This window comes from Taudactylus pleione, unplaced genomic scaffold (assembly GCF_031769625.1).
Source record: "Taudactylus pleione unplaced genomic scaffold, aTauple2 ptg002146l, whole genome shotgun sequence".
Classification (NCBI taxonomy): Eukaryota; Metazoa; Chordata; class Amphibia; order Anura; family Myobatrachidae; genus Taudactylus; species Taudactylus pleione.
This window is the reverse complement of record NW_028286540.1, coordinates 1-5,000: the sequence shown is the minus strand read 5'-3', so window position 1 is coordinate 5,000 and position 5,000 is coordinate 1. Positions and strand designations below refer to the sequence as shown.

Sequence of the window (5,000 nt, the reverse complement as noted above, 5' to 3'; positions counted from 1 at the left end):
CCCATCCAAGTTATAACCAGGCCCAACACTGCATAGCTTCCAAGATCAGACGAGATTGGGCATGTCCTCTGTGGTTTGGCTGTAGGTGCTCAAAAACATTAACTTTAGACCTCATTTACTTCTTAACTCAAGTAAATTCATTGATAAGTTGAAAAAATTAAATGTAAAATGTAATAGAAAAGAATGTTATGGCAGTATAAAATTACCTAGAGCACCTGGTATTCCCAGGTGGTCTCCCATCCAAGTACTAACCAGGCCCAACACTGCATAGCTTCCGAGATCAGACGAGTTTGGGCATGTCCAGTGTGGTTTGACTGTAGGTGCTCAAAAACATTAACTTTAGACATCTTTTACTTCTTAACTGAAGTAAATTCATTGATGAGTTGAAAAAATTAAATTAAAATTTAATAGAAAAGAATGTTATGGCAGTATAAAATTACCTACAGCACCTGGTATTCCCAGGTGGTCTCCCATTCAAGTACTAACCAGGCCCAAAACTGCATAGCTTCCAAGATCAGACGAGATTGGGCATGTCCAGTGTGGTTTGGCTGTAGGCGCTCAAAAACATTAACTTTACACCTCTTTTACTTCTTAACTCAAGTAAATTCATTGATAAGTTGAAAAAATGTAATGTAAAATGTAATAGAAAAGAATGTTATGGCAGTATAAAATTACCTACAGCTCCTGGTATTCCCTTGTGGTCTCCCATCCAAGTACTAACCAGGCCCAATACTGCATAGCTTCCAAGATCAGATGAGATTGGGCATGTCCACTGTGGTTTGGCTGTAGGTGCTCAAAAGCATTAAATTTAGACCACTTTTACTTCTTAACACATGTAAATTCATTGATAAGTTGAAAAAATTAAATGTAAAATGTAATAGAAAAGAATGTTATGGCAGTATAAAATTACCTACAGCACCTGGGATTCCTAGGTAGTCTCCCATCCAAGTACTAACCAGTCCCAACACTGCATAGCTTCCAAGATCAGACGAGATTGGGCATGTCCAGTGTGGTTTGGCTGTAGGTGCTCAAAAACATTAACTTTAGACCTCTATTACTTCTTAACTCAAGGAAATTCATTGATAAGTTGAAAAAATTAAATGTAAAATGTAATAGAAAAGAATGTTATGGCAGTATAAAATTACCTACTGCACCTGGTTTTCCCAGGTGGTCTCCCATCCTAGTATTGACCAGGCCCAACACTGCATAGCTATCAAGATAAGACGAGATTGGGCATGTCCAGTGTGGATTGGCTGTAGGTGCTCAAAGGTATTAACTTTAGACCTCTATTATTTCTTAACTCAAGGAAATTCATTGATAAGTTGAAAAAATTAAATGTAAAATGTAATAGAAAAGAAAGTTATGGCAGTATAAAATTACCTACAGCACCTGGTATCCCCAGGTGGTCTCCCATCCAAGTACTAACCAGGCCCAAGACTGCATAGCTTCCAAGATCAGACGAGATTGGGCATGTCCAGTGTGGTTTGGCTTTAGGTGCTCAAAAACATTAACTTTAGACCTATTTTACTTCTTAACTCAAGTAAATTCAATGATAAGTTGAAAAATTAAATGTATAATGTAATAGAAAAGAATGTTATGGCAGTATAAAATTACCTACAGCTCCTGGTATTCCCAGGTGGTCTCCCATCCAAGTACTAACCAGGCCCAACACTGCATAGTTTCCAAGATCAGACGAGATTGGGCATGTCCACTGTGGTTTGGCTGTAGATGCTCAAAAGCATTAAATTTAGACCGCTATTACGTCTTAACACAAGTAAATTCATTGATAAGTTGAAAAAATTAAATGTAAACTGTAATAGAAAAGAATGTTATTGCAGTATAAAATTACCTACAGCACCTGGTATTCCTAGGTGTTCTCCCATCCAAGTACTATCCAGGCCCAACACTGCATAGCTTCCAAGATCAGATGAGATTGGGCATGTCCAGTGTGGTTTGTCTGAAGAAGCTCAAAAACATTAACTTTAGACCTCTTTTACTTCTTAACTCAAGTAAATTCATTGATAAGTTGAAAAAATGAAATGTAAAATGTAATAGAAAAGAATGTTTTGGCTGTCTAAAATTACCTATAGCACCTGGTTTTCCCAGGTGGTCTCCCATCCAAGTACAAACCAGGCCCAACACTGCATAGCTTCCAAGATCAGATGAGATTGGGCATGTCCACTGTGGTTTGGCTGTAGGTGCTCAAAAGCATTAAATTTAGACCGCTATTACGTCTTAACACAAGTAAATTCATTGATAAGTTGAAAAAATTAAATGTAAACTGTAATAGAAAAGAATGTTATTGCAGTATAAAATTACCTACAGCACCTGGTATTCCTAGGTGTTCTCCCATCCAAGTACTAACCTGGTCCAACACTGCATAGCTTCCAAGATCAGACGAGATTGGGCATGTTCAGTGTGGTTTGGCTGTAGGTGCTCAAAAACATTAACTTTAGACCTCTTTTACTTCTTAACTCAAGTAAATTCATTGATAAGTTGAAAAAATTAAATGTAAAATGTAATAGAAAAGAATTTTAAGGCTGCATAAAATTACCTACAGCACCTGGTATTCCTAGATGGTCTCCCATCCAAGTACTAACCAGGCCCAACACTGCATAGCTTCCAAGATCAGACGAGATTGGGCATGTCCAGTGTGGATTGACTGTAGGTGCTCAAAAACATTAACTTTAGAAATCTTTTACTTCTTAACTCAAGTAAATTCATTGATAAGTTGAAATAATTAAATTAAAATTTAATAGAAAAGAATGTTATGGCAGTATAAAATTACCTACAGCACCTGGGATTCCCAGGTGGTCTCCCATTCAAGTACTAACCAGGCCCAAAACTGCATAGCTTCCAAGATCAGACGAGATTGGGCATGCCCAGTGTGGTTTGGCTGTTAGCGCTCAAAAACATTAACTTTAGACCTCTTTTACTTCTTAACTCAAGTAAATTCATTGATAAGTTGAAAAAATGTAATGTAAAATGTAATAGAAAAGAATGTTATGGCAGTATAAAATTACCTACAGCTCCTGGTATTCCCAGGTGGTCTCCCATTCAAGTACTAACCAGGCCCAACACTGCATAGCTTCCAAGATCAGACGACATTGGGCATGTCCACTGTGGTTTGGCTGTTGGTGCTCAAAAGCATTAAATTTAGAACGCTTTTACTTCTTAACACATGTAAATTCATTGATAAGTTGAAAAAATTAAATGTAAAATGTAATAGAAAAGAATGTTATTGCAGTATAAAATTACCTACAGCACCTGGGATTCCTAGGTAGTCTCCCATCCAAGTACTAACCAGTGCCAACACTGCATAGCTTCCAAGATCAGACGAGATTGGGCATGTCCAGTGTGGTTTGGCTGTAGGTGCTCAAAAACATTAACTTTAGACCTCTATTACTTCTTAACTCAAGGAAATTCATTGATAAGTTGAAAAAATTAAATGTAAAATGTAATAGAAAAGAATGTTATGGCAGTATAAAATTACCTACTGCACCTGGTTTTCCCAGGTGGTCTCCCATCCTAGTATTGACCAGGCCCAACACTGCATAGCTACCAAGATAAGACGAGATTGGGCATGTCCAGTGTGGTTTGTCTGTAGGTGCTCAAAAACATTAACTTTAGACCTCTATTACTTCTTAACTCAAGTAAATTCATTGATAAGTTGAAAAAATTAAATGTAAAATGTAATAGAAAAGAATGTTATGGCAGTATAAAATGATGTACAGCACCTGGTATTCCCAGGTGTTCACCCATCCAAGTACTTACCAGGCCCAACACGGCATAGCATCCAAGATCAGACGAGATTGGGCATGTCCAGTATGGTTTGGCTGTAGGCCCTCAATAACATTAACTTTAGACTTCTTTTACTTCTTTACTCAAGTAAATTCATTGATAATTTGAAAAAATTAAATGTAAAATGTAATAGATAAGACTGTTATGGCAGTATAATATTACCTACAGCACCTGGTATTCCTAGGTGGTCTCCCATCCAAGTACTAACCAGACGCAACACTGCATAGTTTCCAAAATCAGACGAGATTGGACATGTCCAGTGTGGTTTGGCTGTAGGTGCTCAAAAGTATTAACTTTAGACCTCTATTACTTCTTAACTCAAGGAATTTCATTGATAAGTTGAAAAAATTAAATGTAAAATGTAATAGAAAAGAATGCTATGGCAGTATAAAATTACCTACAGCACCTGGTATTCCCAGGTGGTCTCCCATCCAAGTGATAACCAGGCCCAACAATGCATAGCTTCCAAGATCAGACAAGATTGGGCATGTCCTCTGTGGTTTGGCTGTAGGTGCTCAGAAACATTAACTTTAGACCTCTATTACTTCTTAACTCAAGTAAATTCATTGATAAGTTGAAAAAATTAAATGTAAAATGTAATAGAAAAGAATGTTATGGCAGTATAAAATTACCTAGAGCACCTGGTATTCCCAGGTGGTCTCCCATCCAAGTACTAACCAGGCCCAACACTGCATAGCTTCCGAGATCAGACGAGTTTGGGCATGTCCAGTGTGGTTTGACTGTAGGTGCTCAAAAACATTAACTTTAGACATCTTTTACTTCTTAACTGAAGTAAATTCATTGATGAGTTGAAAAAATTAAATTAAAATTTAATAGAAAAGAATGTTATGGCAGTATAAAATTACCTACAGCACCTGGTATTCCCAGGTGGTCTCCCATTCAAGTACTAACCAGGCCCAAAACTGCATAGCTTCCAAGATCAGACGAGATTGGGCATGTCCAGTGTGGTTTGGCTGTAGGCGCTCAAAAACATTAACTTTACACCTCTTTTACTTCTTAACTCAAGTAAATTCATTGATAAGTTGAAAAAATGTAATGTAAAATGTAATAGAAAAGAATGTTATGGCAGTATAAAATTACCTACAGCTCCTGGTATTCCCTTGTGGTCTCCCATCCAAGTACTAACCAGGCCCAATACTGCATAGCTTCCAAGATCAGATGAGATTGGGCATGTCCAC

The 5,000-nt window shown here is 37.4% G+C and overlaps 21 pseudogenes; all 21 read right to left on the bottom strand.

Annotated features, from left to right (window-relative positions):
* Nucleotides 1–87, bottom strand: part of LOC148433820 (5S ribosomal RNA) — a 119-nt pseudogene extending 32 nt beyond the window's left edge.
* Nucleotides 88–203: 116 nt separating this feature from the next.
* On the bottom strand, nt 204–322 carry LOC148433819 (5S ribosomal RNA; annotated as a pseudogene).
* Nucleotides 323–437: 115 nt separating this feature from the next.
* LOC148433818 (5S ribosomal RNA) lies at nt 438–556 on the bottom strand (annotated as a pseudogene).
* Nucleotides 557–672: 116 nt separating this feature from the next.
* Nucleotides 673–791, bottom strand: LOC148433817 (5S ribosomal RNA; annotated as a pseudogene).
* A 116-nt stretch (nt 792–907) lies between these two features.
* On the bottom strand, nt 908–1,026 carry LOC148433816 (5S ribosomal RNA; annotated as a pseudogene).
* A 116-nt stretch (nt 1,027–1,142) lies between these two features.
* Nucleotides 1,143–1,261, bottom strand: LOC148433815 (5S ribosomal RNA; annotated as a pseudogene).
* A 116-nt stretch (nt 1,262–1,377) lies between these two features.
* Nucleotides 1,378–1,496, bottom strand: LOC148433814 (5S ribosomal RNA; annotated as a pseudogene).
* Nucleotides 1,497–1,611: 115 nt separating this feature from the next.
* On the bottom strand, nt 1,612–1,730 carry LOC148433813 (5S ribosomal RNA; annotated as a pseudogene).
* Nucleotides 1,731–1,846: 116 nt separating this feature from the next.
* Nucleotides 1,847–1,965, bottom strand: LOC148433812 (5S ribosomal RNA; annotated as a pseudogene).
* A 116-nt stretch (nt 1,966–2,081) lies between these two features.
* On the bottom strand, nt 2,082–2,200 carry LOC148433811 (5S ribosomal RNA; annotated as a pseudogene).
* Nucleotides 2,201–2,316: 116 nt separating this feature from the next.
* On the bottom strand, nt 2,317–2,435 carry LOC148433810 (5S ribosomal RNA; annotated as a pseudogene).
* Nucleotides 2,436–2,551: 116 nt separating this feature from the next.
* On the bottom strand, nt 2,552–2,670 carry LOC148433809 (5S ribosomal RNA; annotated as a pseudogene).
* A 115-nt stretch (nt 2,671–2,785) lies between these two features.
* LOC148433808 (5S ribosomal RNA) lies at nt 2,786–2,904 on the bottom strand (annotated as a pseudogene).
* A 116-nt stretch (nt 2,905–3,020) lies between these two features.
* LOC148433807 (5S ribosomal RNA) lies at nt 3,021–3,139 on the bottom strand (annotated as a pseudogene).
* Nucleotides 3,140–3,255: 116 nt separating this feature from the next.
* On the bottom strand, nt 3,256–3,374 carry LOC148433806 (5S ribosomal RNA; annotated as a pseudogene).
* Nucleotides 3,375–3,490: 116 nt separating this feature from the next.
* On the bottom strand, nt 3,491–3,609 carry LOC148433805 (5S ribosomal RNA; annotated as a pseudogene).
* Nucleotides 3,610–3,725: 116 nt separating this feature from the next.
* LOC148433804 (5S ribosomal RNA) lies at nt 3,726–3,844 on the bottom strand (annotated as a pseudogene).
* Nucleotides 3,845–3,960: 116 nt separating this feature from the next.
* Nucleotides 3,961–4,079, bottom strand: LOC148433803 (5S ribosomal RNA; annotated as a pseudogene).
* A 116-nt stretch (nt 4,080–4,195) lies between these two features.
* Nucleotides 4,196–4,314, bottom strand: LOC148433802 (5S ribosomal RNA; annotated as a pseudogene).
* Nucleotides 4,315–4,430: 116 nt separating this feature from the next.
* Nucleotides 4,431–4,549, bottom strand: LOC148433801 (5S ribosomal RNA; annotated as a pseudogene).
* A 115-nt stretch (nt 4,550–4,664) lies between these two features.
* Nucleotides 4,665–4,783, bottom strand: LOC148433800 (5S ribosomal RNA; annotated as a pseudogene).
* Between the last annotated feature and the right edge of the window lie 217 nt (nt 4,784–5,000).